A 16456-nucleotide genomic window follows, 5' to 3' on the forward strand; every position below is an offset into this window, starting at 1 on the left:
GCTCGTGAACCAGAATCGGTATATCGACTTTATCGTCCTCATCAATGATCAGCACATGTGTTCGAAGGTATACATTACGGATCGTAGTTGTTTTTTGCGCGGCGGCCACTTGCAATTGTACCGATAAAACAAAAGCAGACTATCGAGGGGAGGGGGCACTGTACCATTAATGGTCATCCGTCCCTTTCTTGCTTCTGTTATGCGATAATCCACAGAAGCGGCGCTACCCCGCCATTATCCTTTTGCATCCATTAGCGAAGAGAGGGTTAAACTAAGAAATTGTGGCGGCGGTGCAATCAGAAAAGTACCATATGTTCGTTGCATGGTCCGTGCCTTGCTGGTACCGATCGTTAAAAGGGAAATTTATACTAAACGGAGACAAAGCCCTTTGTCTGAAAACTCTCTGGTTGAATTTCAATTACGAAGCAAATATTTGGAATGAGAAATCGTGATAGAATAAAAATAGATAACGATCGTAAAATGATTATGATGAAAATAAACTTTAATCGACATTTTTCGATAGAATCTCTAAAATCGATTCTCTAATATATATTATCTTTATGTAGAATTTCAAATTCGTATAATTACTTAAATTATCCTTATTACGTATCGTGACCATTACACACGGCGATACTAGCGCCACATGACCATTAACTACCAGTACCCGATATTATTTAATTAATATTCATTTTAATACTTTTTTACTCTACGCAACATCTCGAATCATATATACTTTCCTACAAAATATATATTTTCTTAATTCTTCACATGAAAATCATGCTTAAATAAACTAGCATTAATAATTATATATCATATCATGAAAGGATAATAAACAAAAGTATTCGCATTCTTTATCAATATCAATTAGCAACAACTATATATATATCTCAAAAACGTTAAGTTTCAAATTATCCATAAAACAACCCATCAAATTAAACCAATAATACCTAATTCACCTCAGAATTATTCGTCTTGTTTCCATCGCACAAGAGCCTCTATTAATACGTTTCTCTTATTTCGTCCTTCTCGTTTGTCTCGCACCGGTCCTCGTTAACCAGAAAGGTAAGCACTGCTAAACAAGCGACAACTTGTCAATTAAAATTCCGTCACAAAAGGCGGCGTTCAATTTACAGCGTCGCGCGTGTTACGTGCCAACCAATTATTGATTCGCGTGGCGCGAGCAGGGAACATGCTCGCCATGCTCCATCAACCTCGCGATTTGATTTGCGGTCATCTATGCGGAATCAATCAACGATTAGACAGTAAACGTCAAAATAAAGCCAGAGTGGGTTGCGCGCAGAGAGAACGAGGTTGCGCAGGTCCAGAATCGCAGGTCTCCATTAAGTGGAGAGATATCACGGGAAGGAAGAGAGAGAGAGAGAGAGAGAGAGAGAGAGAGAGAGAGAGAGGAGGCTACCAGTAGTGCACCTCCGCGCTAGGCAATATGCATTTGAACCAGTTGCACCGGGCTGGCGAGGTCGGGGTGAACGCCCAACGCCTTTAAAGAGAGCACGCAGATGCGATACGATGCGCCTCGCCCTGCTTCTTGCATCGCCTCCGATATAAGGGTGCGTTTCCACCGACAACCTAACCGAAACTCGAATTATTGACTTATACTCGATAATCATTATAACGGTTGATTCAACTCGTAATTAACACATTTGTGAATAAATTATTCGCATATATTGGATGGATGATTAAAAACACATTGACACCTCTTTCGAAACCTTTTGAAATGGATCTCTTTTTTCTGATTCTGATTTTTAACTTCTGTCAGATCGTCCTCTTCGCTCATACTTCCCCAACTCCAATTTCACCTACTCGACTTCCGTGCGCTCAACCTTCCAAGAAATCCCTCCCAGCGGGTACAAATTGAAGCGAGGCAACGCGTAATAACCAACAGCACAGATGCCTGTTGAACGGGTAACAGGTTGGCGCGTTCGTGGGGAGGGGAAAATCATTGGAAGGATGATGGAAAGGGAACGAGGAAGGAGTTAAGAGGATATCGACGGACGCGTTTAGTCGCGTTTGCCATACATCACGCGGCAAATTATCGATAGGATGATCTCAAGTTGAAAGTGAAACGAATGGATACGCGCGAAAAACAGAGAGAGAGAGAGAGATGGGGGTCCAAAGTTTTTGAAATGAATTGTACATTGATGGCAAGGATGGGTGAGGATTGGTGCGCGCTTCGTGGCTGAGTGGCCGGTGGGAATGCGCCCTAACGCGTTGCGCATCCGATTCTTCTTCGACCGGCAGAGACACGCATCGTGCGGAATGCGACTCGCTCGACCCGACGCGATAGATTAATGAAGGATATCACCGATGAAGGCGCGCTTTAATCAACGAAATTGGTGTGCACACGAGATTGACACGTTGCACATCCCGTGCGCTTAAGTGTCTATCTTGGAAACGATGGAGGGTTCTATTTTGTTACCGGTTCGTTCACGTTGGATTTGTGTTTTATAGGATTTGTTAGACGTGTCCTTTGCTCTGTTGGATGGCTACTAATATTTTTGGAATTTGTATTATTCGATAAGAAAATTTGAAACAATAAGATTCTTCTTTTCTTCTTTTCTTCTTTCTTCGATAACGAAGAATTGAAAAGTAACCAAAAATTTCGAATATATAATTACAATTGATCTTCGAGTAACTTTCATGCTCGCTTTGAGTAACAGATCATCGAATTTTAACTTAACTTAATTAACTTAACTTTAACTTAATTCGTTAAATTCTTAATCTCGATTTTGATTAAAATTTTCCTCCGCCTTAAAATCTTAGAAGACAATAATTGACTCGTAAATTGAATGATGAAGAGTAAAAAGTCGCGTAACAATAATTGCGCGCGGTTGGTATTTGGTAAGAATTTCATGTTTTGGCCGATCGGTTGCAGAGAGTGCACAATTGCAGCGAGTGAAACGAAGCGTAAACGTTTTAATCAACGAACAAGCAACAAACGTCCGAGATGTGGAGCGCAAAAACCACAACAGACATCCGTAGGTACAGACCTCGTTACCATATCGCACCGCTGATAAAACGGTGTAACAGTGATAACGGTGTACGAGTATCGCCTCGTTTCACCGCTGACGGCAAGTGTTGTCTGGGCCTAATAATGATTCAACGCCACGGCCAAGTATCACTCTGGCCGGCCTCACTCGGTATCGTTCGATCTAACGCAGAACGGACTCGTAAAACCAGAGAGAAGGAATGTAAAACTTCTCGCACCGGTTGCCTTTTTTTCTTTTTTCTATTTATTTTTCACTCGCAATTGAATAACAATTGGAATATAATAATAATAATAATAATAATAATATCAACGAGAGCAACAACTTTGTTTGCGTTTCTTCGACAGGTTGTTTCCTTTCTTCGACCAGAGTAACGGTTTTCAGGTTATACGTAAGATGAAGATGTCGATTTCGAAAGTTACACGCGCGTGTCGTTGAGCAAGCGAAGCGGAAATATTTGGCAATAAGTATCGTTTCCCAGATCAGAAAGAAAGAAAAACGATTTATTTATTAACGAAGATTCACTTTCAACGAAGTTGCACGCGTTTCAAGAGGACGTATGAGGAGGATAGGGCGTGACCGCGAGCAAGGAAGAGAAGCCACTCGAATCGGCAGAAGCAAAAAGCAGCAGGGTCGAGCTGCTATTTTCTTAAACACGTCTTAAATTCCAGCTAATAATTGAGCAGCTGAACGGCTGGGCGGGGATACTGGAATTATGCAAATCGCGTCAGATCGGGATCGTGTCCCGGGGGCACTGTGTCCAAGAAGAGGGAGAAGAAGGACAGCGTCCAACGAGAAGAACAAGAAAGACGACGCGAATAAGAAGAAGCACGGATAGTAGTACTAGAAGAAGAAGAAGAAGAAGAAGAAGTACATATTCACCAAGAAGAAGAAGAAGAAGAAGAAGAGAAGGCAAGAAAGCGACGTACATCACCAAGAGAAGAAGACTCGCCCCATTGTGATTGCTATACCCCAAGGGGCAGAACGTTCCTCCGCTCGGCGTCTCACGCCGATCCCACAACCAAACCAAGAACGACTCTCATCCTACCTCATCGTACGTTCCTCCGAACGGAGCAACAGGTTGCACAACCTTTCCACCTGCCCCTCTTGTTCGCCGACCAAACCGTACGCGTATACAACCCGCCGCACACCCCTGTCTCTCCCCTCGACTTTGTCGAGAACCCGGCCCTCGACTTGGTCACTATATACGAAGGGTACAGCCGGAGAAGGTATCCAGAAACCTGGTGTACGAAAAGTGTTGGACGGTGTCGAGAGAGGGACGAGGGCGGTGAGATCGTGCACCGTGATATTAGGCGCCATCGTATGACGGATAATGAGAGACCTCGTCGATATCTTAATACCCGACGAGAATGTTAAGCGTTTCTATTAGCCACCGCGTAATGGGGCCGGGGCACGAACAAGGGGGTCGAAACGGTGTTCATTCATTGAATTTTTTGATTCAGGGGCTTGGACGAAACTCTTGGCCTTTTTTTGGTTTTAAGAAGTTTGGGGATAAATTGGATGGGTTTCCTTTCTCTTTTTCTTTTCTTTCGCTCGTAAAAAGCGATCGAGGAGGTCTCTGGAATACTTTGGAAAGAGGTAATGGCGATTCATTAGGAATAATGGAAATTTTCGAGCTAGAGGAAGCAAGGTAAGAAAATTTTATACGTGGAAACGATTTTCAGTACTTTCCACCGATGATTGTGTATATATATATATATATGTTTTCTTCATTTATGAGTTATGAATTCTGTGAAGGGAATTCCATCGCTGTGATTTATGACCACCTCGATCCGTTTTCTTTTCGATCAAAAATTGAATTCTTCTTTACAATTCGATATTATACATTATTACTGCTGAAGAAGATTTTACGCGTGATGAAAATGTGTTTCAAAAACCGATGAAATATGATAGAAATCGCTAGAATAGATTCAAAAAATTTGTCAAAAACTTCACTATAAAGAAAGAAGAAAGATAAACACGAATTCCACGACGAGTCGTAAACAAAATTCAATCTTTAATTCCATCACCCGACAAATTTCTCCCTTATCGCGGGATTTCATCTACAACGACCCGATGACCGATTACGTTTTATCACGCTCGCAACACGGTCGAAAGGTCGCGAGCCAACTTTATCTATCCCGCGAACGGAATCGTCGCCGCGCCATCAGCGACACTCGAGTGCATCGCAAACACGCTCCTCGATCTTTTCTCTGAATTCCGCGACGCGGCGCGATATCGATACACGGGCGATATCGAAAACTGGTCGCGAAAAAAAAAAAAGAAAAAGGAAAGAAAAAGAGGAGGAGAGATCGAAATGAAAAAAAAAAAAAAAAACAACAACAACAACAAATGTTACGAGAGGAAGGAAGAAAAGAGAAAGAAGATCGGTTTAGCGCCAGGTATGAGGCAATCATCGAGATACGATTCGATTTCCCTGCGGTATCGCCGTGTTCGCCTTATTTCCTGGAAGAGGATAAGCGATAAGCTTTCTTTTTCGAGCTGCACGCACGCTGCTATCAAGGTAATGACGCACCGGGATAAGAGACGCGACGGCCGATAAAGCTTTCCTGGCTCACGGCAGCAAAGAGATTGCTGCACCACGGTCCCGCGGCTTTTCCATCCGCCGTGATCGTAAATTATCAATGTTGCCATAAAATCGAGCGGGATCTGCCGCGGAGCCAGCCACCAGCTCTGAAACTACGAGGATGCACCTGTCGCAACCGACATCGAAATATCGAAGCGAATTCACACCAATTTTTTATTTATTCCATCTTTTCAACGAGAGGTGGTGAAAAGAAGATCATTTTGTTTGTTGAATACGGTTCGATGAAGATTTCTTGATATTTCAATAGCGAAAGTAAATTCACACGAATTTTTTATTTATTCCATCTTTTCAACGAGAGGTGGTGAAAAGAAAATCATTTTGTTTGAATACGGTTCGATGAAGATTTTTTGATATTTCAATAGCGAAAGTATCGAAGTAAATTCATACGAATTTTTTATTTATTCCATTTATTCTTTTCAACGAGAGGTGATTAAAAGGAGATANTGTTTGTTGAATACGGTTCGATGAAGATTTCTTGATATTTCAATAGCGAAAGTAAATTCATACGAATTTTTTATTTATTCCATCTTTTCAACGAGAGGTGGTGAAAAGAAAATCATTTTGTTTGAATACGGTTCGATGAAGATTTTTTGATATTTCAATAGCGAAAGTATCGAAGTAAATTCATACGAATTTTTTATTTATTCCATTTATTCTTTTCAACGAGAGGTGATTAAAAGGAGATAGATCGTTTTGCTTGAACGAGGTTCGTTGAAGATTTTTTGATATTTCAATAGCGAAAATAAGTATCGAAGTAAATTCACACGAATTTTTTATTTATTCCATCTTTTCAACGAGAGGTGGTGAAAAGAAAATCATTTTGTTTGAATACGGTTCGATGAAGATTTTTTGATATTTCAATAGCGAAAGTATCGAAGTAAATTCATACGAATTTTTTATTTATTCCATTTATTCTTTTCAACGAGAGGTGATTAAAAGGAGATAGATCGTTTTGCTTGAACGAGGTTCGTTGAAGATTTTTTGATATTTCAATAGCGAAAAAAAAGTATCGAAGTAAATTCACACGAATTTCTTTATTCCTTATTTATTCCATTTTTTCAACGAGAGGTGATGAAAGAAAGATAGATTTTGCTTGAACGAGGTTCGTTGAAGATTTTTTGATATATCAAAAAAGTATCGAAATGCGAATTACTTTCACTCGTTGGTTTTTCGAAGGAAAAAAATTTCATTCCATCCTTCTCCGATACATACGTGAATCAAAGCGATATCAAAGCGAGTGATACCACCCTGTATAAGCCCGTGCACGCGGTTATGACGTTCCAGCCGAGCGCAGCCGATTTTTTGCGGCGCGTCGAACCACGACGAGGAACGTCCCTGGTGACGGAAGTCCGTCCACTAAATAGAAGAAGAAGAGAACCGCACGACGAAACGAGATTTACCTTGCAAAAGTGTCGCCTTGACCGACCGGGGCGATACCTCTCCGCAACGAAACACCACCACCACCACCACCATCATCATCATCAAACTCGCGCCACGCGGCTCTTCAGGTTTATACACCCGTGTCGTGCTCGATACGCTCTCTCTCTCTCTCTCTCCCTCTCTCTTCTTCTTCCTTCCTCTCCTCTTTTTTTTCCTTTCTTCTTCTTCTTCTTCTTTCCCCTCCCCCCGCTTCTCTCGTCCCCGGGTGAAATAAGAAGGAACGACACACGCCGGTCTCCTCTCGAAACGAGATCGACGCACGCTCTCTCTGCACGCTCCGTGTACACCGTGAAGGCGTGGTCGTCGGTGGACAAGATCGCATCTTCGATGGAACGAGAGAAGGAGAGAGAGAGAGAGAGAGAGGCGACTGTTGGCTCGGGGTGGCGAGCAGAGGAACGCACACCGGTGGAAAGGTAAGATCTGCATGGCGGGGAATGCGAATAAGACCGAGTGGCGAGAAGGTAGGCGAAAGAGGGACGGACGAGGACAGAGAGAGAGCCAATCCTGGAAATTGGAACGAGCGGACGCTGGAAGGTAGGTGGGTCGTCCCTGGTGTTGTTCACCATTCCGATGTAGACATTATAGCGACGGGTATCGCGGCAGGGGCCCCAGGACGTTTCCGACCGATATCTTGGCTCCGTGCACGGAGCCAGGGGTCACCGATAAAACGGCGAGATAAGAGCGCCTAGGACGCAGGTGAACTAAGTGTAACCGAGTCGATAACCGAGGCAATCCGCTATCTTATCTCTCTTTCTCTCTCTCCGCGATACACCTCTGGAATAGATAGAGAATCGGTCTAGATTTTACGCCTCTCCGGGAATCGAGCGAGAAAGGGTATCGATGCTTGGTGGAAAATCTCGGCGATCGTCCGATCCGAACGAGAATCGGATCGTTAAGGGATCGGCCTCGAGAATCGAATCGCCCCGCAGATTGCGAATGATAGCTATCCTTGCGGTATAAGGGGTTAATTCTGTGCGAAAAAGGGAAAAATAGTCTTTCTTTTTTCTTTTCCTTAAGCCTTAATAACTGTTGGATCGTTAAACTTCGATGTATCTTGTTTTCGGTTGGATTGCGGGTATTTGTGCGAAATTTAAAATATATATCGTTCTTTTTATATTTACGTTTCGAATAAAATTAAGGCCTCGGTTAAGATTTCGAGTCTAGGAATAAATCAAGAGGAGGCCTCGAGTGGTGCTTGATCCGATCGTTAGATTAATCTTTTAAAGTTTATATGAGATTTTCGATGCTAAATGTGAAGGATTAAATGGATCCGTGATGGACAACTTATAATAATATTGTTCAGATTGAAAAGTTTGCTACGGTGAATTATAGGGGATTGATGATCAGGTTTTAGTGAATTATGTTGTTGAAGATGCAAACTTTTAAACATAGTAAAATGCTTTGTGCGGAGATCTTTCTGCAATCTTCCAACGGTAGACGCTTGTGATTCTTAGAGTGTGATAATAAATAAATTTTAAAAATAGCCGATGATATTGAATTATTTTGATTTTGATTTGTTTCCTTTCACGAGGATCGCGTAAATTACGAGAAATACAAGCATTTTGCAACTTGGTTAATTTTAACAAATTTACAACTTGTTCTAGATTTCTATCTTTATGACACGATATTTTAAGGCCAGCTTATTTTTCAATAAACCCGTTCTATTTACCAGATTCTACATACATTTCATTTTCGACAAATTATCATCACATCGTATAAACAATACAAAATACACCTCTTTGATAAATATAACGTTGCGCAAATATTTTCTTTAATTACTGTACAGAATTTCCCTTGAATTAATTATTAATCAAATCTGTAAAAAAAAAAAAAAAAAATGACTTTGATTATTTGCGTTATTTTAAAGATAAGATATTCCAAGATATTCTCAATGTCGAAAAAGAAAAAGGAAAAAAAATCGCAATTCAAAAAAAACACGCGAATATATCGCGACACCGAGATAACTTTTCCATCGGAATGTACACACGAACAACTCCATATTCACCTCGGGTTCCGCTATCAGCAGCCTGTACTTCCGCTGCCAGCCTACTCTATCTCTCCATATAACCTTACAGCACAAGTTACATAAAATAACGACGATCCTGATTCTCGTCGATGCGCGTACGTATCGAGGACAAAAACCGATCGAGATCCCTCTCGTGCCCCCTTCTAATTCGCCTACACTGTACACAGTCTCCAAACGTGGCGATGATCATCGAGCGAGTCGAGTAAACACGTGGTCGCCATTCGCGCGAGGCGACGCACAAAAGGCAAACGTTTGACGGTGGAAAGGGGGGAAAAAGGGAGGGAGAGGGAGTAAAATCGAAAACGCACGGGTTGCCCGGGAAAGTACGACATTCCTTGGCCAACAACGCAAATAAGAATTTCCGCCGACCTGACACAGATATCCAACGAGCAGTCGAAGGCCGCTGCGCACCTTTCACGCTCCAAAACAATCGAGCCGGGTCGAGGATAATTCCAGGAAACGCGAAAACCAAACCAAACTAGATAGACCTTAACCCTGCTGTGACGCGCTCTTGTTTTCCTTTTTTTCTTGTTTTCATTCTCTTTCACGCCGTGTCCCTCTCCTTTTACTAAAATATTCCAAGAAAATTGAATGATAGGCGTATTTTCGAATATCCATTTTTAAAATACTCGAAGATACGTATATATCGATTGAAAAGAAAGTTACAGCAACAATTTCGAGCTGTAATAAAAATAACGGCTGTATTGTATGTAGCAAAAGACAATCGGGAGAAAGAGGACAATCGACGACTCACCGGATCGATGCGAGGCTGGTTGCCCGTTGCCGCTCCTCCTCGATGATCCTCAGAACGCGTTACCACTGGATCGTCTCATTTTCCTAGTCACGGAACAGGTCACACGCGGCAAACTCTCACGACGAACGCACACAATGAGGTTGGATTCGCGTAACCGACAACGAGGCACACGTGTGCCACGACCACCGACGCGACACAACGAGCACACATACACGTGCACACACACACACACGCGCCCGCACACGCACCGTGATGGAACAGAGGCGCACGTGAGCGCAGCTCTTCCCCGTCGGATGATCGGATGAGAACGGACAGGAGGCGACGACGGCGACGGCGACGATCGTCGACACGCGTCTGACGGTCCGATCGGAAGCGTTGCACGCGCGAAAACCGACTGAGGAGGCTCTCGTCACGCGACACGCGCCATTTCGAAGGTGGATAACGCAGCGGTGGATAAGAAGCGGTGTGTACACGATGCTCGATCATCGGCCCGATACGAGCGTAAACAAAGCGACGGGACGATCCGAATGCCGCGTACACTACCTTACGTGGCCTCCGGCGTAGGTTACGCACGCACTTCTATGCAAACGAAGCCGTACGAGCACAACCGAACGCCGGAATCGGAGTGCCGCGAATACGTTCAACGTTTCCTTCAATCGTACGCACATACCGCACGCACGCTTCCGGACCAATGTGACCGCGACACGTTAACTGCACGTGCGAACGAACTGGGACTCTTTCACGCTCGATGCATCGTGCCGCAGATGCATCGTTGAACTCTCGATGGGTTGGGAGTTTAGTTTAGTTTTGTTCGATTTTTTCGATTTGGATAAGTAATTTTCCAGAGATTCGTGAGTTTCGTGAGTTTTGCGAACGTTCCTTCTCCGTCGAGTGTTCATAGAAAGTTGGTTTGATCATAGATTAAACGTAGATAAGAAGTAACGTCACTATCACCGGGAATTAGATTACCCGTCGGCTGTACACAAAGAATATCATTCATCTCTTTCAATTGTAGTACAGGAACAATTTTTATCGAGATCCTCGTGCACAAATTTCGAATTCTTCCTCACTTTTACGAGTACTCCTCACTCTCGTTTCCAGTTTCTCGTCGACTGCAAAACAAAAAACATTAAAAAAAAAAAACCTTCATTGTGCGAAAATCAAGATCGAAAATTATTCGCCGATTATATCCAGGTGGATATTCTATTCAAGAAGCGACGGAATGAAAAGGTTCATGATAGCTCACTGTGCGTACATGTATAATCGGAAATTGACAGCGTTTCAGAACGACCGATCGTTCAAGACCGGTCACGGTCAGTATCCGATCGTAAAGAACGCCTATGCGTCGCTTATAGGATTTATTGAGCCGCTGGTTCTCGCGCCGCGGTGTAAACAAAGCGATTCTGTCGCGCGTACTGCAGCGTCGAGCGTGTTCGACGTACAGGTCAAACGAGCACACGATGTGCCGCTCATACGAAACTTGACGAACTCTTCCGAGTCGGCCGACGCTCGATTTGATTCCGGCCCGAGCACACACGCCGTGTGTTTCGCCGGGCGGCAATTACGATTCGATTAGGCGAGTTAATGGAATCGTTTGGTGGACGCGTGAACGCCCGTCTATAATATAGCGAAGAGCAAATGGAATCGTGTCGGCCGTTTGTTTGATCGAGCTACAGTTTTAATTTTAGAACGTGGGAAAGAGAGAGAAAGAAATAGAGAGAAAGAGAGAGAGAGAGGAATGGTGATAGAGGACGCGTGTGTGCGTCGATCCAAGGAACGAAGATTAGGCGGTGATGCTCACGGAAACGGAAACGCACGAAGATTGCCGAACCGTGGCGAAATTATTTCGGCGCGAGCCCGATTATTTGAACTACTGTCAGAATAGCGATGATTCATGAATCTGCCGTAACCTGTCGAACGAGGCCACTTCCGTGGATTTCGCTCTGGCTGAGTTATGAATACGCGCGGAAGAAATATTAGATTAACGTGATTTGTTAGATTAGGAGAATCGAATGGTTGGATCGATACGATTTTTTGCGAGCTGAATCGATTTTTTTTTGTTAGGGGAAGAATGATGATTGGGTATCGTTGGGTGGATAGTTGACATCTGGTGGAAATGTGGGTGAATTATTTAGGTTACCGACAGGAAATTCAGATTGCGATATGATTTTTTTTTAAAGAACTAATCTTTTCCAATGAGTAATAAATGTGACTCGATTCAACTCATATTTATAAATAAACGTAATTTATTCATGTTGACGTTGAATTAGTTTTTTGTAAATTTTATTCATTTTGGGATGAATTATGAATGAATTTTTTATTAAAAATTGTTATGTTGAATTATTTTTTATTTTAAAGGAAATTTGTTTGAATAAATTTTTTCTATAAGTGGAACTGTAGATATCATTTTTGCATTTAAACTAGATTTTATTTCTTGATCTATATGATCTAAATGTATGGACGAAACTTTTCTGTTTATTTTTATGCTCATTATTGAACCTACGCAAAAGATAAAGCTGATGAATTTAATGGTACCATAAAATGAGCATTAAAATCTCGTTCTACTCAAGCTGATAAATGATAACGAAACAAAGGTGAATTTTACGAACCGATAATGTAAAACTTTTAACTTCATCCTTGAAGTATTATTTAAATTAAAAATTAAATAATTAATAATATATTTCCTTTTCGATTGAAATTATTTTTAAAACATCGAAATAAATTTTATTTATTCGAAAAGGAATAAGAAATAATAATGCTCTCATATCTTTACCGTTACAATTATTCTATGAACAAATTATTAAATTAATAATTTAACGCCAACACTTGATAATTTGAAGGGGGTAAAACAAAAATTTCGCGGAGGAAATTCAAATGCAAAGAGCTGGTCTTTATATCTCACAAAATGGAGAAACATATATTTATAGAAAGACATGATATAGAATATAGGTGTTGATTGTGCCACGATACTGATTAAAGTCGTAAAACATCTTTGACTCCACTGCTGATACCATGGAAATAGTAAAATATACAGCAAACGCGATTTACAGCGTAAAGCTTGAGCAATGAAAGCAAAAGAGAGAGAGAGAGAAAGAGAGATTGTAAATTATCGTCACGGCGATACAAGTAATTGATTTATCGGATCTATACAAATAAAGATACTGTACTGATTCGATATCGTTTCCTGATACGCAATGCGTAATGTAATTCAGCTAGGTGGACGTAGAAATTCTCGAATGTACCTTCGAATGTCGACAAGCCTTGTACACCAATTTAATTGATTAATCTCCGACAATTAATCGAAATTCTACAATGAAAAACACTTTAATTTCCGTTTTAATAGCACATTCTAAAATGAAACAGCTAATTATTTTAATTTCATCTTCGACAGAAATCGTTTTTTGTTTCTTCGATCCAAATTCATTTTACAATTTTTTTAAAAATTATTTCAAACTATTATTTCAAATTATAAAAACTTTCATCTTCATCGCTAATAATTGTACGATAACCTGTTACTCTCCGTCCATCGCATCCATATTTTCCAATTTTTCTTGAAAATTATTCCAAGAATTTATCAAATTACACAGTTAACGTTCAACGAATCTCAAGCATGAAATTGCAGCTTACTAAATCAACAAAATAAAATATCGGGAAAATAAAATTGAACCACCAGATTGGCATTGAACTTAGAAGCAAAAACTCTATTATCCGGAAGACGGTGAAATTCAGTTCGCGAGGCTGTAACCCGCAAGAATCCGTAATAGCGATAATAAATAACGCTCGATTCAGGCATTTTTCATTCGTACTTTTCCCGTCGTACGAGGCCGCTCGTTACAAGAATGCCGGCCAGAATCGATTAATCATCGACATGACTCGTTAGAAATCTTCATCGCAAGTAGACCACGTGGCATCATCATCAGCATCCTCGTTTAGAATCTCTCGACCGAAGCGTTCTCCTTTTTTTTTTTTTTTTTTTTTATTTTATTTCTTCGGACGTATAGAAACGTAAGGCATAAATCACCAAATATTTAGAATACCGTCGCGTGAATGGTTGCGCGGACTCTAAATTGCCATCCGTTAACCGAGATCTGAATTGACGTGTCAGAAACGTGATGCGCCACCGTGTAAAAAAAAAGATCGTGGTGATGGTATCACGGTAGTTAGGTGCATCCAGTCATTACCTGCTTCGATAGTCGTTCCAATTGCCGCTCGAACATTCAGTCGAGTCAATAATCGAGAGAAACACCGAGTCATTCTGCGTACAGAAGGAAATTTAAAAGTCGTGTAAAATGTTCGTGAAATGGATTAATAGCGACCATTTCTTTTTACTTGAATTTACTACACTTGTATGAAAAATATATCTCATATATCTCATATTTGATATTTTATAGTTAATTGAGACAGATATCTTAGGATACTTTTTTACTTTCTTGAATTTATTGAAAAGTAAATAATCTCTGAAATAAACAACGAATAAAATACATATTGGATAACCTAACCTAGAAAGTTAATCCAACAACGCGAATACTGATCTATAGTCTTAACGGGTCAGATTTTTCTTAAAATCGATTTCAGTTTCTTCGAGAATTTTCAAGATGGATTCGTCTCTCGGCAACTGCGAGCCAAATGCTCGATCGGGTAATAGTAGTGGTGGCATAGCTATGGGCAGCCATGCGGAATGGTGGCAGAAATGACTTCCAAGTTTTCACGTTCGATGGTAGCAAGATAGATCGAATCATAAGCCGATACTATTGTATGCACATGTGCCGCCCTCTGTCGCGCGTCCTTTTTGCAATACTATCTTTTGCCGACTCGAAGCGAAACGGATAATTTTAATCGAGAATTTCCTACGGCCACGGGTAAAAGCTCGCCGACGAAAATAATGATTTGTCCGGCCAGTTAGTTATTCGTAATATCACGAAAGCAATCTCGATCGCTCGACAACTGCCGTGACAAATAATTGCTTCAGAACCGGTTAATTAATTCTCGTGATTGCGGATCACGAAAATGAAAAATTTATTTTTTTGTGATATCATCAATTGAGAGATACGTGATAAAAGTGAGCCTAATGCGACTTCAATCAAAGATTGTGCATTTGTCAATATTGTATTATTAATTTTGATACATTTTCTTATTCTTCAGCGTTACCAACAACGTGAAAATTAAAAGAAACATTCCCTTACTATCATTATATCTAAACGAAACGATTAAACTTGTAACAACTTTTACTATCACAGATCCCTCCATTATACCCATCTATATTTCACAACTATTCTCAAGTACACGATGCAAGTTTCTAATTACATAAAATCACGGCATCGCTTGCATCCCACTCGTCCACAGAAGGCACCACCTTCCGTTTAACGATTTACAAATAGAGAAATGTAAACAGCGAACGCGTACACGAGTATAATGCGCATTTAAACAGAAATATCAAGCGATTTACGACTTGAACTTGGTCGCATACTAAAAGTCACGAGGCTGGCCAAGCGTGTTCACCATCGTCAATGCGCCTCGAGACAAGTATATGTCCCGCTGTGTACACAGTACAGAGATGAGAATTTGAAAATCACGAGTGCTTTAACGCTGCTTAGCCTCCCTGTCGGGAACATGCGAGGCGTTGTCCGTGTGATGGCCGATCGGCAATGAAAGACTGTCGTTCGCGCCTCGTAAAATGGACACGATCTGCACGCAACGTGGGGCCAGACCTCCTTTAAAACTGCTTGAATATCGTTATCGACTTCTAACGGTCCCTACAGTCGAGCCTCGAGGAGAGAATCGACACGCATACACATGTGCACGCACACACACACACACGTACACACGTGCACACGACGGTGAACAAATAGAATGTGCGATTCGTACTTTGCATATATGGACGCCGCTCGTGGAAACCATAGGTAACACGCTCGAGATAAGATCTCAGCGACGAAAGTATCTTTGAACAGCTACATCAAGGTGTACCACGAGTTCACGCGGACAATGTCAGTTCACCCTTCCCTATTCAATGTATCTATGGTATAAAAATAAGAGTCGAGGGAAAGTTTTCGAGATTCGAAAGGAGGAAGGATTTCACAGAGACGCGTGTACTTTTCTTTGTTGGTTGGTCGGTATGTGTCGAAATGTGGGAAGTATTGGGTTTTAGATTTTCACGTGATTCGCTGCGTTGACCGCTAGAGGGATGCACAACGAAATGCTTGTCTTCGTACAAGCATTACTTAACCTCTTGGCATTTAATGAATGATGTAATTTGCAGTTTTTAAATTACTGTAACATAAAGGAAATAGTTTCTCGTACGTCGAGCTTCCTATTTTTAATATAAGTGTATTTTTAATATAAATCTTCGAATAATCTATATATTTCTTCTTGCAATTCTTCGAGTATATTCGATAAAAACGAACTGCATACAATTGATCGAGATTAAGGAGAAATTAATAACAAAATTGTCAGTTCAGTAAGAATTTCAAAGGATGCTTTGAAATGGATCTTTGGTGAACGAAGAGAAGAAGGTCCTACGTTGCCAAACGAGTTTGAAACTGGCCGGTTAACATGCATAAATAAATATTAACCGGAGCGGCCGACGGAGATGCGTAGATATATCGATTTATCTCAATGCCAATGCT

At 41.2% G+C, this 16456-nt stretch overlaps 1 long non-coding RNA gene across 1 annotated transcript in view; it reads right to left on the reverse strand.

Moving 5' to 3' along the window:
• LOC122712145 overlaps positions 1–11217 on the reverse strand; it is a 54166-nt gene extending 42949 nt beyond the window's left edge. The window contains exons 1-2 of the long non-coding RNA XR_006346267.1: positions 11089–11217; positions 9834–10945 (exon numbers count right to left, since the gene is read on the reverse strand). This is a non-coding gene — a long non-coding RNA (uncharacterized LOC122712145). The remainder of the gene's footprint in view (positions 1–9833; positions 10946–11088) is intronic.
• Positions 11218–16456: the final 5239 nt, after the last annotated feature.

The sequence above is a fragment of the Apis laboriosa genome, unplaced genomic scaffold (assembly GCF_014066325.1).
Source record: "Apis laboriosa isolate Shangri-la unplaced genomic scaffold, ASM1406632v1 scaffold19_cov150, whole genome shotgun sequence".
Taxonomy (NCBI): Eukaryota; Metazoa; Arthropoda; class Insecta; order Hymenoptera; family Apidae; genus Apis; species Apis laboriosa.